Genomic DNA, 20,860 nt, shown 5'->3' on the forward strand with positions numbered 1-20,860 from the left:
AATGAGAACAGCAGCAATGTTACCATATGAGTAATGTCCATGGTTAGTAATGCTCAGCTCATTACCCTTTCACCGCTGCCTTCCTTCCTAAGGCCACCTTAGAGCGGCATTCCGGACACTGCCTGCCACGAGAGGACGGGACTAGGAGGAATACTGACTGATTGATACCGAGACCGGTCCGGTCATTTTCATCCATCAGCTAAGTACTGGATCTAATATCCATTTATACTATAGTCATCATATTCATCTGGGTTAACCCTCGTCAACTCTTTTACACACTGGAACACTTTTTTTCACTACAGTGCAAGAACATTAGTCAGGATAGCACTGGTTCATAGAATTTTCACTAATCAACCACCATTTTCTGGAATTGGAATCATTCTTTTTATGATTGGACACTCATGACCCTATACAGGTCACTTACAACAGCACTTAATACCTTCTAACCACGGACATTACTCATATGGTAACATTGCTGCTGTTCTCATTTACTCAATTATATGAGACTTAGCTTCTATCTGTACCCATGTGCATTATACATTTTATGTTCTCTTATATGTGATTTTTATCTTTATCCTCATGAATTGCTATTAAATGTTTTATGACTTATCAGCACTCCCTTCTTTTCTATTCTTCTTTTCCATAGGGGCTAGCCACCCCTTAGGTGTAGCTGCTTATAGATTTCACTCTTTTTAGACCACAGCGCCCGGTTTCCTGTATGGTCTTGAGAGCCTGTTTGGAGGTGGAGAGTCTGATAGGAAGAGCGAGAGAGTTCTAGAAGAGAGGAGCAGCAGGGCAAAACCTTGAAGGCGAGAGTGCACGAAAGTAATCAGCTGGGAGGAGAGGCGGCATTCAAGAGTGGAGCGAAGTGGACGGGCGGGTGTGTGGAGGGAGATGAGGTCAGCAATGTAAATAGGAGAGGATTTGGCTAGGGCTTTGTAAGTTAGGGTTAGAAGTTTGAAATGAGATCTGAAGGGGAGCCAGTGAAAGGCTTTTAAAACGTCCTGAACATTGTGTTTCAATTAAATACAATTATGTTTTTATACAGAGCCACAAAACGTATGCAGAGCCTCACAGCATATTACTAACACACATAGCCAACAACAAAACTACGGGCCGGATTCATTAAGGATCACAACTGCAACAGCGTACACAGATTGGCCGATTGTGTGCACTGTGCATGCACCGCAGTGCGCGTGCATGAGATAGAACTTTGATCACGACGCAGATACAACAGCCATCGCAGATCAAGGGACGGGACGTCAGCGTTTGAGGGTGGTGACGGGGGAGTGGTTGGAGAAACGCAAGCGTGCCTGTCCGTTTGAACGCCGTTTCCTGGGCATGCATTAATTAGCCATTGCAATGGCATACGCAGCTTGAACACTGACTGCGTGCGACGACCGTTGAGATTTCTGAGTAAGGTCAGACCTGCTATAATTGTGCTTGAGGGATTGATGTTACTCGATGGTACCAATGTAAAGGCAGGTCTGCGAGGCCATGTGAGATAGCGGTAGTGGGCGTCCCTATGTTGACTTTGCAATTGCAATCATTAGCATATTTTCACAGCAGATCTGCTTACGTAATCGCAGCTGCGATCACAATAGCAAACCGTCGTGAATCAGTCCCAATATCAATATATATCTCCTCACTTGTCTCAAAATATAGCCAGACACCTTGCCTATGCTCTGAGCAAGATATGCATCTCTAATTCACACTCATTACTTGCTCCCATTCCCCCATTAAAGGACTGTCGGCTTCACCCACTGGATACTTCCCTCCATAGTATGGTAATGTATATGCACACTGTATTAGGCACAATTCTAGGTAAGTCCTAAAAGTTATATACTGTAGTGCAATTTTGGTTCATTTTTGGGGCGTGGGTCCCCCTGGATTGCATTGGCTGGTATGTCTCAGGGCACTGCATTATAACACATTTTCCATTATAACACATTTTAACCCTTCACTGTGTGTTTAATATATATGTACTTCACCTTTTTTTATTTTCATTCCTTATATGCAGCTGTAGCTGCTCCTAACTATCTCTTTACACTGCACTTTTCTTACTATGCTGGTGCCCTGGGGCAGCTTGGCTGGGGCATTTTTTGGGGGGTCCTGCGCTCTGGATTTGAACCTTGGTATGTTAGGGACCAACCCAAAAGAGGTTACCTGGATATTGGTGGGTAGGCCCATAAGCTTGGCCATGATTATGCTAAAAACCTCTATTGATTGCAAAATTTTATTGCATTTATATATATATCATTAATAATCTGGAGTTGTGCACCTGAGATTTGTCTGTTTCTGTGTCTGCAATTAGTCTCATCAGGTAGCACCTCCCTTAATATAGAGAGTCAGGTTGTGCAGCCCAGAAACCTTTCCCATATACTTCCCTCCAAGCCTTCCCTGAAAACTCTTCAGTTTATTATAGTTTTGAACCACCCACCCAACGTCCCTAGACTATGTTAACGAATTACCATCCTTTTACACAGTTAACACAAAAGTTACGTGTGCTCTTCAGATACTCAAAAAAAATGTTCTGACCCCAGACCAACATTGCTGAGTGACTGGATCATATAGCCCACTAAGCACTTGTTACCCTTTCAATATGAATGGGCCATAATGTATTAAGTTGCACTTTACCTAATATCAGCATTAAATTCCCAACATTTCTGGCATCGAAAGTTTTCCCTCGTAAGTAAATGTAATATGTTAAAGCAGTGTAAGTAAAGTGCCTAATCTTATGTATTGATAAAAAAAATAATAAAATTACAGACAGACATTGTATTTTGCACACCCATAAGTAATGGGCGGTCAACAGAGCTATTCAATTGATTAGCCGATAGTTGCGAGCGTAGCGGGCACCTATTACTCACTGCGCTTGTTGCGCCCAAATGTACCAGGTTTAGACGCATGAAGTGGCTAAACCAGTCTAAAGTCCTGGTTAGAGCACCCAAATGCCCAACTTTTTGCAGGTTTCTGCTCACCACTGCAGGAGGGTGCGAGCAGAAATCTGGGCGCCTGCTACCCTCATGCCCGATCGGAGCAACAATTCATTTGCTCCGTAAGACGCCCATTAATAAACGCCCCAAAAAAAAAAAATTCCCCCCTTCCCCAATGGCAACATAATTCAGATTGTACAATTCTGATCCACATTCAAGTGGCAACAAGAATTGCCATACATTAAAGCTGGGTACACACCTAAAGATTTTCTGTCCAACCATCCAACTAGTTGATTGTTTGGAATGAAAAACTGGTAAGGTATGAAAGTAAAAGACAATCAGAAATTTGCTCCCAAACGCCAGAAAACGGACAAAAACTGTTTTGAACAAATTGTTTAGATCAAACATTTAACAAACTTGTCTGATGCCATTTTCATCTGTTTTCTGGCATTTAGGAACAAATTGCTGATCATCATTTACTCCCATACATTACCAGATTTTCATTCCAACCAATCAACTAGTTGAACAGAAAATCTTTCGTGTGTACCCAGCTTTACAGTGGTTACAAGGATTATTGGCACCTACAGCTACGCATAGCATCTTAAATGCGGAAACAAAACCTTTGTGAGTGAGTATTGTTGTGCCCTCAAAAGCCTGAAACAATACATGCAACTACCCAACATTTTGTAACACAGTTAATGAGATTATCAATGTAAAAGAGATTATGTTAGAAGATTATAAACATGCTGAAAGTTGGTAATCAAGGGTCAATGTTTTCATTTGTGGACAATAGTTTGTCTGTTGTCTAAAGTCGCCCATACACGGTGTGATATGCACCTTGCGACGCACATCGCATCCCCAAATCAACTGAACCTGCAGTAAGATCTGGAGGTGTGATGTACGACCACAAGGGTGCGCGCCCTGATATCATGCCCATTCAGGGTACGATATAGCAGCTATATCGTACCAATCTGTCAGATCGGCTGCTTTATCGCACAGTGTACGGGCACCTTAAGTGTGCCTGATCCCTTTACCGAGTAAACGTACAATTTAGGAGCCAGTCAGTCAAATCTAGAAGCCAAAATGAGCGTTTAAAATAGGGATGAGCGGGTTCGGTTTTACTCGGTTCTCAAAACAGCATTTTACTGGCTATCGGCTATCACGTGTTTTGGATAGCCAATAAAATAAATCCAAACTAATCCGAACTTGCGGTAAAGTGGCGATAAGAACCGGAGTAAATCCGAACCCGCTCATCCCTAGTTTAAACCCTTCACTGCTAAGAGTTTTCTCACACTCCTGTACAGAGTCTGTTTTGGAAGTTTTTGTGATGGTCACCTGCCAGCATCAATACAAGTTGTTTTTTATAAGCAGTACCCACACAAATTGTAACTTGCTCCAGAAAACTAACTTTTCTTAAAAAAAAATAGAATTTTTATATCTTGTTATTGAAGAAAAAATAATTCCAACACCAACAGCATTACAGACATATGACGTTAGTGAAGATACATCAAGCAACACAATACAGGTTAAGTCTCCCATATCCAAATATTCCAAAATACAGAATACTCTGAAATATGGAAAAAAAAAATGTTGAAGTATGACAGATAGTGAAACCTTTGCTTTTTGATGGTTCAATGTACATACTGTTTAAGGCACACAATTATTAAAAATATTGTATAAAATTACCTTCAGGCTCTGTGTATAAAGGTGTATATGAAACAAATTAATTTCATGTATGTACACAAACTGTGTTTGAGCCACAAAATTAATGATAATATTGCATAAAATTACCTGCAGGCTGTGTGCATAAGGTGTATATAAAACATAAATGAATTCTGTGTTTAGATTTGGATCCCATTCCAAAGATATTTCATTATTGTATGCAATTATTCCAAAATACGGAATATTCCGATATCCAAAATACCCCTGGTCCCAAGCATTTTGGATATGGGAGACTCAACCTGTACATCAATAAAACACAGTCTGAGATTGTCAATAGAATTCTGGACAACAAATGGTTAACAGTTATGTAAAAAAAAAAAAAAAAAAGGGACAAAAAAAAAGAAGAACTGGGAAGGTGGGTGATGAGGCAAATTAAGGGACAAGTACATGTTGGGAATATCTGGTGTTCCCGCTAGACTGTGGGCAGGGCAGAGCGCTGAGGGGGAAGTCTCTGAAAAGGGGGCGTGGTTGGCCAGGGAGGGGCGTGTCATTGTAACACCTCCAATTCGTCACACTTGGAGGCGTGCCTGGCTTCCCCTGAGCTCTTCCCTCATGGTGAATTGATGCCATAAACAACGTCTATTCACCCGGTGGTGATCTGTCACCACGACTTCTCACCCGCGGGACACTGCGACCCGCGGTTGGGGAAGGCACAGGCAGGCTGTTTTAGCGGGGTGCATTTTGCCCTTTAAAAAATAAATAAATAAATCAGGCAGCGTAGGACAAAACAGCCTCATCATGAGCAGAGTTAAGAGTCACAGTTCAACAGTCCACTATAAAAGCTAAAGACCTATATCTGGCGTAGGACATTACAACTCGATTCAAACACCTTTAGAATATTTGTCTGAATATGCAGAGGTAATTAAGCAATATAAAGATCTCATTTCACATGAAAGAAAAAAGTATTACACATTACCATATCAGGTGAGGCGGCCTGTCCCTCAAAGTATAACAATTGCAACAGTTCATATTTGATTGTATTAAAAACACCTTTAATCTGTTTACCTCCTAACAAATAAAATGTGCCCAAAAGTGACAAAATGTATTGTTTTTTAAATTGAAAGAAACTGAACCAAAATAATTTGTGGTTCTTGCTTTGGTATTAATCCATTTTTCCCCAGAAAGTAGGATTGTACATGTAGGTCTTCACAATAAATGGGGGAATTCAATAAGCACCTCAGGGAAGTAGCTCCCGGGTTAAGTGCCCGGAGCTATTCAATTGCTGAGGGTTCGAGCATAGATCTGCGCGAGCTAGTGCCTTGAGGCTAGTCACGGTCTTACAGTGTCCGGTAACACAATAGTGCCTGGCACTACACCAGGGAGATACAGTTTACCGGGACTAAGACCCAGGCAATAGTTGTGAGAAAGTGCATCTCCTGGGTTTAGTGCTGAGCGCTAAGCAGTCACCTGAATAACTCCAGGCACTTAACCTGAGAGCTACATTCCTGCAATACTAAATTAATTCCTCCAAAAAAATCTGCAAGTCAAAATAATTTTTATAGTGTATGTCATTTTAAACTAAGCGAATGTAAGTACAATATAATATCCCAACAAGGAAAACCTTTTTAAGAATAATATAGTAGCCCAACAAGGAAAACCTTTTTAAAATCTAGAAGACTTAACATATGAAATTAATTCTGCTTCTTCCCCTATAAAAATAACAAAGGTGTGTGCTGCAGAAACACTACTCAACTTGGGGAGCGGGGTTTCAATCCCCTGACAACGGTGTCATGTGCTGTTCGACAATGCAGTGTTCTCCCCAACACCTTTACATGGGCGTTTATCCCAGATCACCCAGCTGAAATCAGGCACTCAGGCCCAGCCCGACACACACACAGGGCACGGTTCTATTCAGCGCGATGTAAATAGCTCCGGGAGTGAGCTCCCGGAGCTATTCAATACACCGCGCTGCCAAGTCCGACTAATGATTTCTTCTCTCATCCCTCCGGGGATGAGAGAAGAAATCCGACAAAAGTCCCGGCGCGAGGCTGTTTTCTGCCCTTCGCCCATGGAAAACAGCCTCGCGCCGGGAAGTTAGGTCGGGGAATGCCTGTTATCGCGCCTAAACACCCTGTTTAAGGCGCGATAACAAGCCTTCCCCGACCTAACATCGTGATGAATTGAATAGGTCCGGGAGCTATCTCCCGGAGCTATTTACATCGCGCTGAATAGAATCGTGCCCAAAGACACACACTAGTATGCTGGCGCCAGCTAGCAGAGGACGCAGTGAGGAGCCAGATGGGAGGGGGTGCACAATGTGATCGAGTCGGTACACCCCCCTCGGCTACCACCTAAATGTTGCCCAGCTGTAAGATTACATTTTGGGGCTAACACTGCATAAGCGAGAAGCCCAGTGGCACTTCCCATTGAATCCAGTTCCCCTCATAGAGCTCGATTCAATTCAACGCAAATTGAATAGCGCCGGGTATGAGCTGTTAGGTCGGGGAATGCCCGTTCTTCCGCCCCTCTCACCTTAAACAGGGTGTTTAGTCGCGAGAACGGGTATCCTCCAACTAAACTTCCCGGCGCAATGCTGTTTCCACCATGCCAAGGTCAGAAAACAGCATTGCGCTTGTACTTTTGTCGGATTTCTGCTCGCACTTCAGGAAGGGACCAAGAAGAAACCCTTAGTCAGGGGTTTACAGCGCGCTTAATTGAATAGCTCCGGGAGCTCCTTCCCGGCGCTATTCAATTCACGTTGAATTGAACCGAGCCCATAGACATGTAGAACTAAAATAGAATTCGATACACACACAGGTTATGAACGTTTTGCCCCTAAAAATAAAAGGCAAAGTTAACCACACTAACATCTATGGTACATCATACATAAAATAATACAGGAAATGTAAGCATTATAGACAATTATGGGAAAATAAAAAAAAAATAAAAAAAAATAAACTGTAAAAAAATAGGGCTGGTGATATAAGGAATGCCATAATTAGCATGCTTTCTAAATACACGTTACACAGCACACCAAAGGAGATGACCAGCATCACAAAAAGAACAGGTAACCCTTAAGCTGGGTACACACTAAACTGTGCACTCAGGCCCTGACTCAGAGCCGGACGCTCTGACATGAGCGCTCGCTCTGAATCAGGGCGTCTTTTTTTTTTATGAAGCGGCCTCCTGGCCGCTCGCATTGCCACCCACAGCTAACGCAAGCGGCCAGGATGATGGTCGCGATGGTCAAGACCATCGGGCTTGCGACGAGACCCTTGTGGTAGGGTCTCGTGGCCGCAAGCCCCAGAAAGCTTTCGGCTCAAACAGAGCCGAAAGCTCTACCACTGACATCACTTGTGATGTCAGTGGGGCCGCGCCCAAACGGTAGGCGCCTCCGTCTGGGCAGCCACCCCCCCGACCCGCCAACACCAAAGGGGGCATGCTGTCACTCAACATCGACAGCACACCCACTTTGGTGCAAGACCCGGAGTGACGGATTGCCCGTCACTATCCGGGTCTCACGCATGACAGAGCCGGCTCCATCGTACGCATTCGCTCTGGGTTCACCATCGACCCGGTTGCCAGCGCTCAGCGCTTGCGACTGGGTCTGAATCAGGCCCTCAGTGCGATAATGCATGCGGCGGGACCCAGCATCGGCAAGTACATACACACTTGCCGATGCAGTCAGCGATGACGGGGGGCACACTGACATTATTGCATGCTGGCCTGACGGGCGATGTTATTGACAACGCGCAGGAGTGCGCATAGTCAGCAACATAGTGGGTACACACTGGCCGCTGTGCGCGATACGTCATCCGAACCACCGGATTTGGACGATATATCGTCCAATGTGTGCCCGGAATTACACTTTTTGGCCCATATTCAATGCTCTGCAGTGTGCGACGGGGCACTTCGTGGAGGAATGCAGTACCCCACCATTGTAGATTTTCCTATGCACCTCTATTGAGTGCGAGGGTTAATTGGAGATACTGGATCACAACCATAGCACACAATTGTAGTGTCCACTGAGATTACTGAGAGAAACAAACAAAAAACCTCACTGGCCACTTTATTAGTTACACCTTATTTGAATCTGGTTACCATAGCATTTTGCCCCCAGAACAGCCTTAACTCTTTGTGGCATATGACTTCAGCAAGGTGATGGAAACATGTTGACATCATGCAGTTAATGCAGATTTGTTGGCTGTACATCACCAGTTGCACCACATCCTAAATGTATACTATTGGATTGGAATCGGATGACTGTGGATGATAACGGAGTACACTGTGCTCATTGGCATGGTCGAGGAAAGAGCTTGAGATGTATGCTTTGTGACATCCAATAGGATAACGTGCCATTGTAAGTGCCATTAGAAGGGGAGTAGACTGTGGCCATAAAGGGATGCACATTGTCAGCAATACACAGGTATGCAGTGTCATATAAGCAATGCCTAGTTGTCATTAAGCAGCCTAATATGTGTCAAGAAACTATTCCCTACACCACAATACATGACGGATACATGGATTCACATAGCTTACGCTGCATGTCACAGCTAAAACGTCAAAATCCGTCAGACCAAGCAGCGTTTTTACAATCTTCTACTACCCAGCTTTAGTGATCCTGTGCCAATTGCAGACTGAGGGCCTAATTCACAGATGAACGCTAACCCGATGGTTTAGGGTCAGCGCATGGACAGGACCCTTTCTGCGAAGTTTAACATGCTGTGCCGTTTGGGGGGGCGTGGCTGGCGTGTTATGTCGCTTCCTTTTTCTGGGACACAGATTTTTCTGTCCTCACAACTGCCAGGACCTGGCCAGGCTGCGGTAAGCTTCAGCTACTGCAGCCTGGCCAAAGGAGCAACCATCATTTCCTACAGACACCTCCTGCTGCATTTGAGATGGACAGAATTGCACAGTTGCTTGAGTGCAGTTGAATCAGGCCCAGAGTTTCCTTTTCTTAATAGACAGGAGTGGAAGCTGATGAGATCTTCTGCTACTGTAGCCCTTCCACTTCAAGGTTCAAACTGCTGGAATTCAGAGATGCTCTGCTGCATACACTGCTGTAACATAGTTATTGGAGATACTGTTTCATTCCAGTCAGCTTGAACTAGTCTGGCCATTCCTTTCTGCCCCCTCTCATATACAAGGCATTTTTTCCCACCACGCTGATGATAATTGGATGTTTTTTGTTTAACACACCATTCTCTGTAAACTCTAAATAATTGTGCTTGAAAAGCCTAGATCAGCAGTGCATGAGATACTCAAATAACCCAATCTAGAATCAACAATCATTCCAGAGATTCAATTCCCTGACAGACTCGATGTGCCATGCCGGAACATTGCATCCTCCGACATCCCTAGTTTTCCCTCACACCCCATAAAGGAGCAAGGTAAAACTTGTGATATCGGTACTACCATAAATACCCGGTGTGCGCAGCCAGGCATCGCGGCACAATGCTTTAAATTGAACTCCCCATTAGTGTACCTAATAAAGTGACAAGAGTATATAAAGATATTGCAATGATTTAAAAAAAAATATATATATAGTGATGAAAGAGTCTTGAATGAAACAGATATTATAAAGACTATACAATCAGTATGGGCTAGAAATACAGTTGTGTGTGTGTGTGTATATATATATATATATATATATATATATATATATCACACGAACCACAGACATCATATATAAACAGCAAAATAAAAAACTATTGTTGTCACTCCATGTTAAAGATAAGTCAGTCCACGGTACAGTCCAAAAATAGAACCTCTTATCTGCAACAATCAGATAGCAAAGTATCCATACCATTTTGGGAAGGATACTTTGCTGTCTGATTGTTGTACATAAGATATGGTTACTTGGTCTTGGGGTGCTCCACCTTATGGAGCACCCCAATAGTTGCACTGAAGTGGTTTTAGAAACCGGAATAATCAGTTAAATAATTTCACAAATGAATAAAAGTAAGCATCTGAAGACTTGTCCAGTGTATGTGGGGAGTCCAATTAGAAGAGACAAGATGTGCTCCCAGGATAAGTACCCGTAGGTCTTCAATTGTAAACCCACTTAATGACGGCCATACACGGTACGATTTGCACCGTCAGACGTGACGGGGGATCAGACGTCCGACATATCGGGCGGTCCCCACACGGTGCGATCGGGTGGCTGACCGCCCGATATGCAGTCTCCCCCTCCCCCACCCGCATAGTGCTGCATGGGATCGCACATCCCCAGATCGACTGAACCTGCAGTAAGATCTGGGGGTGCGATGTACAACCCCCACGGGTGCGCGCACTATCCGATAACATGCTCTTACACGGTGCGATATAGCAGCAAAATCGTACCAATCCATCGGATCGCCTGATTTATCGCACAGTGTATGAGCCACTTAAGTGGCGAGATGCAGATCACCGCGATAATTGCTCGGGGCTTAGTCGAGGTAAACGGCATTTTACTATTAGCCTCAAGGCACTAGCTAGCGCAGATTTCTGCTCGCACCTTAAGAGGGTGCGAGCAGAAGTCCACTAGTTGCAGGATTACAGCACAGGTAACTGAATGGGTCTGGACACTCATCCCAGGAGTTACATTTCTTCACTTCTAATTGAATTGCCCCCTCTGAATCTTGTATTAACTTGTAACTTCAGAGAAAACAAAAGCGCTGCATTTATTAATACATAGGTTCTAGAATTATCAGTGTTGACAGATTATTATTAATATATATTACACACACATATATATATATATATATATATATATATATATATATTATACACATATACACACATTAGCCTCCATGTGCGTTATACAGCCCTTCTAATCACACCCGGTAGCAGAGAGCGTCTTTTCGTGCAACTTTTTCCCTTATTCGCCAAGAGATGCGATTAGGACACACAAGTAGCTTCATATGCGGCATGCCTATATTATGTGTGCTACTGCGGCTGTATCTGCATGTGAAATACTACGTTATAGTGAAGAGGTGGGGAACCTTTTTTCTGCCAAGGGCCATTTTGATATATAGAACATTATTTGCGGGCCTGGTGCAGGCCACGCCCCCTCCATGTGATGTCACACTGGGACAGGCCACAATCGCAAGTGATTACAGCAATGCCTGGAGCATCCTGAGGATGCTTCGGGGAGCTGTAAGGGCAGCTGTGTGACCGTCTGAAGCATCCTAGGAACGCTCCAGGCGTGCCTACTGTATAGATTCTGGCCGGAGGGTGCCATTATAGGCACCCTGCTATCCAGATGAGGCTGGCAGAAAAAAGCTCCGAGGGCCAGACCAAATGATTCCGGGGGCCTTATACGGCCCCTGGGCCTGTGGTTCCCCATCCCTGTTACAGTGTCACAGGCCCAGACACTGTAATGTAGCATTTTGCATGTAGATACAGCTGCAGTCGCACACAGCATATAGGCATGCCGCATATCATTTGAATCAGCAGTAGCTGCTTGTGCGTCTCATTCACATCACTTTGCGAATAAGAAGCATTTTAAGCGAAAAAGACACACAAGACGCTTGGCGCTATCAAGCAACGCGGCGCTCTTACATTGTGCAACGCAACTTGTAGCGCACGGAGGATAGATTTGAAATTATAAACTATGAGAGTCCTGCATATATATCATATATTACATACTAATTAGACAGAGATAACAGACATGCATATATATATATAGATATTACATATATTATAGAATTATTAGATGGCGAAGACAACCCCACATATGTACACTATAGAATTATTGGGAATTATAGATATAGAGATTTATAATAATAATACCGTCCTGTACATATAGGTATTACATTGACTAGAGAATTAGATAGGGATGACAGTCCTGTAATTACATAGCTTATTAACAGTTACTTAAATAGCACCATCATATTCCATTGCTCTTTACAATTGGGAAAAGAATAGTAAAAACAAGCCTGGGTGATAACAAAGAGGTAAGAGGGCCCTGTTATAGAATTATTAGATAGGTATGGGTCTTGCATATATAGTTATTACATTGATTATAGATCAAATACAATGAGAGACCTGTATATTTAGCTATTGCATATAGAATGGTTATAAAAAGGTATGACACAGCCCTGTATAGCTAGAATATAGATTAGGTTATGTACATATCACACAGATTATAATCAGAGATAGTATATAAATATCACACATAATATGAGTTGGTGATGGCAGAGTCCTGTATAGATGAGGTTATAGATGAGGTAGAGATGACACAGTCAGTCACATATGACACAAGCATGCACACAGGATACACACACACACGTGATGCACATTATCACACAGACAGACAGACGGACGGACTGACGGATGGACACGGGACCAGCCATACTGCGCCTGCGCAAAGCCAGATGCAAGTAACGGCTCTGAGCGGCCCCGCCTCGGTCCCCACCGCCCATCCCCAGCCGGCTCAGAGCATCCCCCGTTTTCGGCTCACCTGCGGGGCCCCCCGGTGTGTGACCGTGTCGGTTGGAGGGGCTGGCGGTAGGAGAGCCGTCCTCCTCCACCTCCTCCTCCCAGCAGCACTGCTGACTGACTGAGATCCCCCCACAGCGCTATTCGCACTACCACAGGCCGGCCTGCCGATTGGAGGAAGCGGCCGGGGGATCGGCCAATCGTAGCCGCTCCGTACTCCCCGCCTCTGGTGTCACAGGGGGAAGGGCGGGGCAATGGCGGCTGCCGGCCGTAGAGGCTGGTGTGGGGCTCGCCGTTAGTCGGTGCCCGACCCGGTGCCACAGGTGGGATGTACGAGGACACAGATCTCTGTGTGCTCCGGTCACTCAGGGCAGAGTCGCTATTACTTACTTTTCTGGGAGGTAGAGCCGGAGGCTCCATCACCGAGGCATCATGAGTGAGTGGGATAAGAATTTGTGCTGGGATCCAGTGGGTGCTGTGAGCTGTCACTGCGTATTGCTGGGATCCAGTGGCTGAGCAGACCGTGATCCTGGAATGTCATGTTTAATATGGAAAGGAATCTAGTGGGTTAGCTCAATGTAGAGATAGAGGAAAGTGGGCTAACTTGGTGTGAAGAAGGATCTAGAGAGTAATCTCGGTGCGGAGAAGGTGAAAAAGGATTTATGGTCAGGTTGGTTGGGAGAAGTTGGAAAGGGATAAAGTGGGTTAGTTAAGTGGAAAGAGCTTTAGTGGGTTAACTTGGTCAGGAGAAGATGGAGAGAGGAATAAAGTGAGTTAGTTTAGTGTAAAGAGGAGAAGGTGGAGGTATCTAGGAGATGTATCAAAGCTTGGAGAGAGAAAGTACTAGGGATCAGGGATGGACTGGGGCTGTATATCAGCCCTGGCAGTCCGCCCTCCACTTCCATATAGAGGGGGCGTGGTAAATGCAAGGGGGCGTGCCGCGAGTCACGGGGGCTGGCCTCGCGGCATGCCCCTGTCTCTTTTCGGCACAGCCACCGCCGGCCCATACACACCTCCACCCCTTCCGGCTCCGTGAAATCTTAATGATTTCGGTGCCGTTGGGTGGAGGGCGGGGGTCTTTTCCTTCACCCCTCCTCGAGCCGGTCCTTAGGCCATCGGCCCTTCTGGCATGTGTCAGAAGTGCCCGATGGCCAATCCGGCCCTGCTAGGGATGGACAGTGGAAGCCCGGAATATAATGGTTGCCAGGCTTCTGACCTCAAATACAGCGATGCGATGACAAGTAGCCATCACATCGCAACTGTTCGATTGTATAACCATTGCGATGGATACACTGTGCATAGAAGCAGTCATAGCTTCGCGTATCTGCACTTAAGGTCAAAAGGGTGCGGAGCCTCCTGTACATGTAACTGTGGGGTCACACTCGAGATGCTGGGCTGCACCCCCTAACACTGAACATGCTGTGCGCATGTGTACGGCATCTATTCTCCTGCTGCTATGCAGAGCAGCAATGTGTGCTTCCCCCACAACCAGCCATCGGAAAGCTGCATCTGATGGCTGGCAACCATCAAATTCCTGCTATTTGATGGAAAAAGTACTTCCGTTGAATCGGAAACATTGATGGTTGTTAACCATCGGCTACCGATGTCCATCCTTAAAAAGTTCCAACCAATCACCTCCTGTCATTTTTCAAACATCCTGTAAAATTACAGAGCTGATTGGAGAGAGATAAAGTATCAACCAATGTTTAATACATCTCCTCGGTTTGGAGAATGTTAGAAGGATTTAGTGGTTTAGTTTACAAAATAAAAATAGTGGGGAGAAGGGGTGTTAACTTGGTGGAGAGAGCTCTAGTAGGTTAGCCAGCAGCTAAGGAGGGTGGATAGGTTTGTGGTGAGGGCGAGAAAGGAAAGAAAGGAATCCAGTAGATCAGCTAGTTAGTAATGACATTTGAAAGGGAACAAATGATTCAGCTGCTCGGTAAGCAGGTAACTTTAAGGTGCGTACACACGGTACGATATCTATGAACGATATCGTTCATTTTATGCAGCGAACGACCAACAATGCGCGCTCCCACATGGACGATAACGATATCTGTGGTCGTCCATACATGCATGCCAACTTGGATGATTTCATCAAGATTTGCCTGTTCAGAGATGTGGCAGGATGACTTCACTGAAAGATATCTTTCAGTCTGTACACCCAATATCGTTTGTCCTGCACTACAGAAAGTTCAAGGGAAATTGGGGGTCATTCAGACCCACTCGCGAGTGCCAGTACGCTCGCAAGTGGGTCGATGTTCCCCACTGCGCATGCGGGAGCTCCGTCGTGCGCATGCGCGAGACCCGGCGAGCGAAGGACTTTCCTTCGCTCGGAGTGTCTCATCAAAGGGGGCGTGCTGTTGATGGTGACTGACAGCACGCCCCCTTTGGTGGGCGTGCCTGCCAGATGGAGGCGTTCCCAAGGGAACGCCTACCGTCTGAAGCCGGCCCCACTGACATCACTAGTGATGTCAGTGGGAGTGATTTTGGCTCTGATAGAGCCAAAATCACTCCTGGCCTTGCGGTTGGGAAACCCAACCGCAGGCTTTCACTCGCAGTTGCGATGGTCAAGACCTTTGCGACCATCTTTTTGCACGCTCGTATATGCTGTGGGTGGTGACCCACAGCTATACGAGCGTCCAGGAGGACGCTCCATTTTAATGGAGGTGGGCCCTGATTCAGAGCGAGTGCTCTGGTCAGAGCGTCCGGCTCTGAATCAGGGCCTTTGTTCACTGAACGGATCGTACCATGGGCCTGATTCAGACTTGGGAATAGAGTGAGATCTCTCAACTGATCATCTTGGTGAAGCCATGCTGCACTGCAGATGGGGCAGATTTAAAATGTGCAGAGAGATTTAGATTTGGGAGGAGCGTTTTCAAACTGACATCTAAATTGTAGAGTAAAACTAAAGCTGTGCAGTATTTGTGGGCTACATGCAAAATCAGCCAGTATTTACCCCACATGTAAAAAAATGTATGTATTTGCACCCCTTGCATTGTAATATGGTTTGTTCAGGTTTACAGTTGAGAAAGATATCTCACTCTATTCCGAACTCTGAATCAGGCCTCATGTGTAGGCAGCTTTAAAGTCTAGTGGGTTATCTACTGGAAGGAGGTGAACAGGGATCTACGTTGTAAACTGCATGAGTAGGGCTAGTTGCAGGAAAGACAACAGGTTCGATCTATTGGTGCGGGGCTAGAGGGGAGGTAATGACAACTATTGAGAAGACACTGATAATTCTGAGGTCCAATTGTTATATGAAGAGAGATCAGATGAAGCTCACAGTGATGACAAGCATCTCAAGTTTACGAATTAGGGGTCTATTTACTAAGCAGTCTTAGAAGTCAGAGCGAAAAGTGATAAGGTGCCAGCCAATCAGCTCCTAACTGCCATCTCACAGGCTGTGTTTGAAAAATGACAGATGGGAGCTGATTGGCTGGCACCTTATCACTTTTCACTCTGTCTCCTAACACTGCTTAGTAAATAGACCCCTTAGTTCTATTACTGAACAAAATGACGATGCACTTTACAGAGTGAAGTTCGCTTTATAGCCGTTTTTCTGCCATGTAAATTGTAAATAATTTGGGTAACTCAGTTTTGAGAGATTGTTTTTGATTTTGTTATATATGTAAAAATATAGGTTTTTTTTGTAATTTTTATATGCAGCCCCCTCTGCCATGTAATCTTAACTATATCATAGAACAGAGTAGTGTGAAAATCTACATTCAAAACCATTGAAGTTAGGCTAGTGACTCGGTGGCGTGAGCCAGGAGTAAAAATGACTCGCTACAGCTAGCCCCTTTCCCTTGGGAAACTGCGTGGGAAACAAATTAAATATAAGAATCTTTTGATCATCAATATATACAGTAGGGCCTGATGCTAAATGTAACTTCTGCCAGTTTGTGTAGCATAAATTGCAAAATGTAACTGCGTATGTCCAGAACAAGAACGCATAGATATGCACTAATGCAGACTGCGAGTATCTGGTATTTGTGTCTTTATAGAGCTTATAACTCGAGAGGCAGAAGGGGGGAGTAAAGGGACAGCTACAATAAAACCATGTTCACACAAATACAGACACCGGTTAGGTTATGGCAATGCCCACATGACCTGTATACTGCTGTTGCGGAGTTGGACACATCTCGTGACGTATACAGCTCTGCATATGGGTGGAATACACTTTTTTTCTTAACTCTAATTTACGCAGATTTTGCTACCAATTCAGCATCATAATTGCTTGGTTTCAAGATGGGTACACATTAGCCAATATGTAGACGATATGTCGTCTGATCCGGCCAACACATTGTCCAGTGTGTACGCACTATTAACGACCAAGCGTGTTCCCGTTTGGTCGTCAGTCAAATCGTCCCTACATGCAGCTCAGTCTGACAATACGGCTGATGACGCCATGTAGCGGGATGCGGCTGGTGCCGACATATCGGGAGGTCAGGCACTGGATTGAGTAATGTGTACCTGCCAACCGATATGTCGGCCCGTTGGCTGTGAGGTCGTCCGTCGCATGACATACCGTAAAGCTGGGTACACACTTAACGATGTGTGTACCCAGCTTTAGGGTATGTCAGGAGAATGTTATTACTGAAGTTAGGAGGGCAGTATGGTTTGTTGGAATCAGAAGATGGTAGTTCTTAAGCAGCAGATATAAAAGAGTGACCACTGAATAACACACTTGCAATTTGGTCAGTTACAATCTGAGAATAATAATAAAGGTAAGAAAGAGAGCGCACAAGTACTGCTCACTCAAACTTGTATTCAATCACTGGTAGCTTAGTTATCTATCTATAGTTAGTATAAAATAAAATCCCTGGTAGATGTCTGTCTCACTATTCTATAGAGTATTTGTGGAGGAAGGTTTGGGTGTATGACACATTAATGTAAGACAAAAGTAGCCGAGCAGTGACGATTTTAGTGAAGCAAGTCAATGAAAAAATGGACTTCTGAGCGCTTTCTTGGCTTATGCTCCCTAAACCGTTAATGATATATCACAATAATGGCACTTTATTTTATCCCATGTAGAGATTGATACGTATTATCCAGTTTCTACAGAAAAATTGATGTAAGCCCTGTTTACTGATACAAAATGTCAGTTTTTAACTTTTTATACCGTTCCTATTTCATTTGTGTATAAAACAATTCTTTCATTTCAAACGAGCCCAATTCCCGGTAAGAGTCTGTCTACTGTGGCACAACAATACATAAAGCACAGGGACAGGCACTTGGCTGGAGTTGACCTAAGTGGTGACTGTTTTTCTCATGGGCAACTTTACGCGGCCCTTTTGCGTGTCATGTAAAAACTAAATCTTTTTGTGTTAACGTCAGGAGGAAAAGGACTAATGTCATCTACAAGGCAATCTTATAGGATCTCGGTTAAAGAAAAGACTATCAGCGTAAATTCTAAATTGCTCCCATGCAAAGTCGGGGCTGGCCGCTACTAAAAGATTTACAGCAAGCATATTCCAGAATATCCAGAAATAAACCAGCACACCGTATTTGCAGAAATGAAAAAAAAAAAGTGTATTGATATAACATCATGCCATCAGGTACATAAAACGTGCTAAGATGTTATATATGGCTTCTGCTGTACTATGTGACTGATTCATGATTACTATACCCTGTGATATGATGTGTGTGTATGATTATATACATACATACACACACACACATTAATTCTCCAAGTAATTTAACACAGCAGTAAAGATGACACAAGTAATGTGATTTTCAATGCAAAGAAAAATAATTAAAAAAAAAAAGTGGTAGGTCTGAGTACTGTTTTATTTTAACGGTTTGATTTTTATCTTCAACAAAGATAGGGTCTCATTCAGACCCGGTCGCAAGCGCCGATGCGCTCGCAACTGGGTCGATGGTCGCCACAGAGAATGCGCTCGCAAGCGGGTCGATGGTGGCCCAGAGCGCATGCGCATGACGGAGCCGGCTCTGTCGTGCGCAATGCACGAGACCCGGATAGCGACGGGCAGTCCGTCGCTCCGGGTGTCGCACCAAAGGGGGCGTGCTGTCGATGTTGAGTGACAGCACGCCCCCTTTGGTGTTGGCAGGTCGGGGGGATGGCTGCCCAGATGGAGGTGTTCCCATGAGAACGCCTACCGTTTTGGGGCGGCTCCACTGACATCACAAGTGATGTCAGTGGGAGAGCTTTCGGCTCTGTTTGAGCCGAAAGCTCTCTGGGGCTTGCGGCCTTGAGACCCTACCACAAGGGTCTCGTTGCAAGTCCGATGGTCGCGATGGTCTTGACCATCGCGACCATCATCCTGGCAGCTTGCATTAGCTGTGGATGGCAATGCGAGCGGCCAGGAGGCTGCTCCATAAAAAAAAAAAAAAGACGCCCTGATTCAGAGCGAGCGCTCTGTCAGAGCGTCCGGCTCTGAATCAGGCCCAGTGTTCGCAGCACAGCTTCTTGCGCAACAAGTAAACATTGATAGTTAAACCAGTGACTTATTACCATACAATATCTACGTGCCATAGAAAGACAAGTTGCCACTATTGGATGGCCATCCTTAGGGCTCATGAAGAGATGAGTAACAATCAGATTGTTAAGTGTTTTCACAAGGCGCTTGCTCCAGAGCTGAGAATACACAAGTAAGTAATGCAAAGTCGCGCTCTTTACGTTGTAATTGAGCGTTCTCACGTAACCCCAGTTAGTGAAGGCATGCCAACAGTATTTCCAGCTGTGCATAGTTCTGTGAGTGCGCGTAAATACGCCTGTGGGACACATCATTTGCACCTAGTATAGGGCTGGTGTCAGTGCGCATGGTTAGGGTCGGTCTGGATACAACTCTGCATACAGGCATTTAGTTCTGTGCACAACTCGGGAACAATTAGCTACAGTATTACTGAGGTACAGTATGAAGCCCAGAGAGGTTCACTTCAGAAATTATATGCTTCCACGGCATACAGTAGAAGGTTACAGTTGTAAAGTTTATGCCGTCATGGAAACACTTCTAGCAGTGAGCTGTGGGCAGTTGAAAACATGTAAAACCGGTTCGATTTTTTTTGGACTGGGATTTGTAAAAGCCAATAACAAACATTTTGTTTTTCTGCTGATATTTTTTTTTTCTAAAGCAGACTGGATATTAGTTACAGAAATACCATGCTGCTAAATTTCAAAGGCAGTGGCACGTTGTAATTATATATCTTTTTTTTCCCAACTGCAATTCAGGAAGTTGTCATGTGTAATTACCCTATACATGTTTTTACATTAAACAAAACACAGTTTACAGCCACCTTTCAGCTCTGAAAATAAAGCAAAAATAACATTCCATTTACATCAGAATTTTGAGTATTGTGCATGGAAGAGGTGAAATTGCTTTGGAATCTTTTAAAAGCATTGTACATTATTATTGAATTGCTGTAATCCCGTAGCAGTGTGCCTGAAAGCAGAAAAACCATCTTTAATACAACATGTATTTTCAGAGTTTGGGGTATATTTACTAAAGTGCTGGGTTTTAGAAGTGGAGATGTTGCCCGCAACAACCAATCAGATTCTAGCTACTATCTTCTAGGTGCTAGATAGAGGTTAAGTAGAATCTGATTAGTTGCTATGGGCAACATCTCCACTTCTGAAAACCTGCACTTTAGTAAGTATGCCCCTTCCAGCATATAACCTTCAGTTTGGGAGTGTGAGCTTAACAATTGTGGGGGGGGAATGTCCTGCTTTTCCAGCAGGGAATGTTGGGGACGTTCAAGTGTCTTTCTTTCAGAAGACCTCGTTGTGGACTTCATATAGAGTACCCTGTTCTAATTTTCTTTACAAGAATTTAAAAAATACATATTAAAAGAACAAATAAAATGCTGTGATGTGAATTAGC

The 20,860-nt window shown here is 44.5% G+C and overlaps 1 protein-coding gene across 3 annotated transcripts in view; it reads right to left on the reverse strand.

Moving 5' to 3' along the window:
* LPGAT1 (lysophosphatidylglycerol acyltransferase 1) overlaps positions 1-13,122 on the reverse strand; it is a 153,923-nt gene extending 140,801 nt beyond the window's left edge. For all 3 annotated transcript variants that reach the window (XR_015878990.1, XM_088477550.1, XM_088477549.1), the window contains exon 1: positions 13,042-13,122. The gene's annotated coding sequence lies outside the window, so the exon portion shown is untranslated. The remainder of the gene's footprint in view (positions 1-13,041) is intronic.
* Between the last annotated feature and the right edge of the window lie 7,738 nt (positions 13,123-20,860).

Source organism: Taudactylus pleione, unplaced genomic scaffold (genome assembly GCF_031769625.1).
Source record: "Taudactylus pleione unplaced genomic scaffold, aTauple2 ptg000201l, whole genome shotgun sequence".
In the NCBI taxonomy this organism is placed as follows: Eukaryota; Metazoa; Chordata; class Amphibia; order Anura; family Myobatrachidae; genus Taudactylus; species Taudactylus pleione.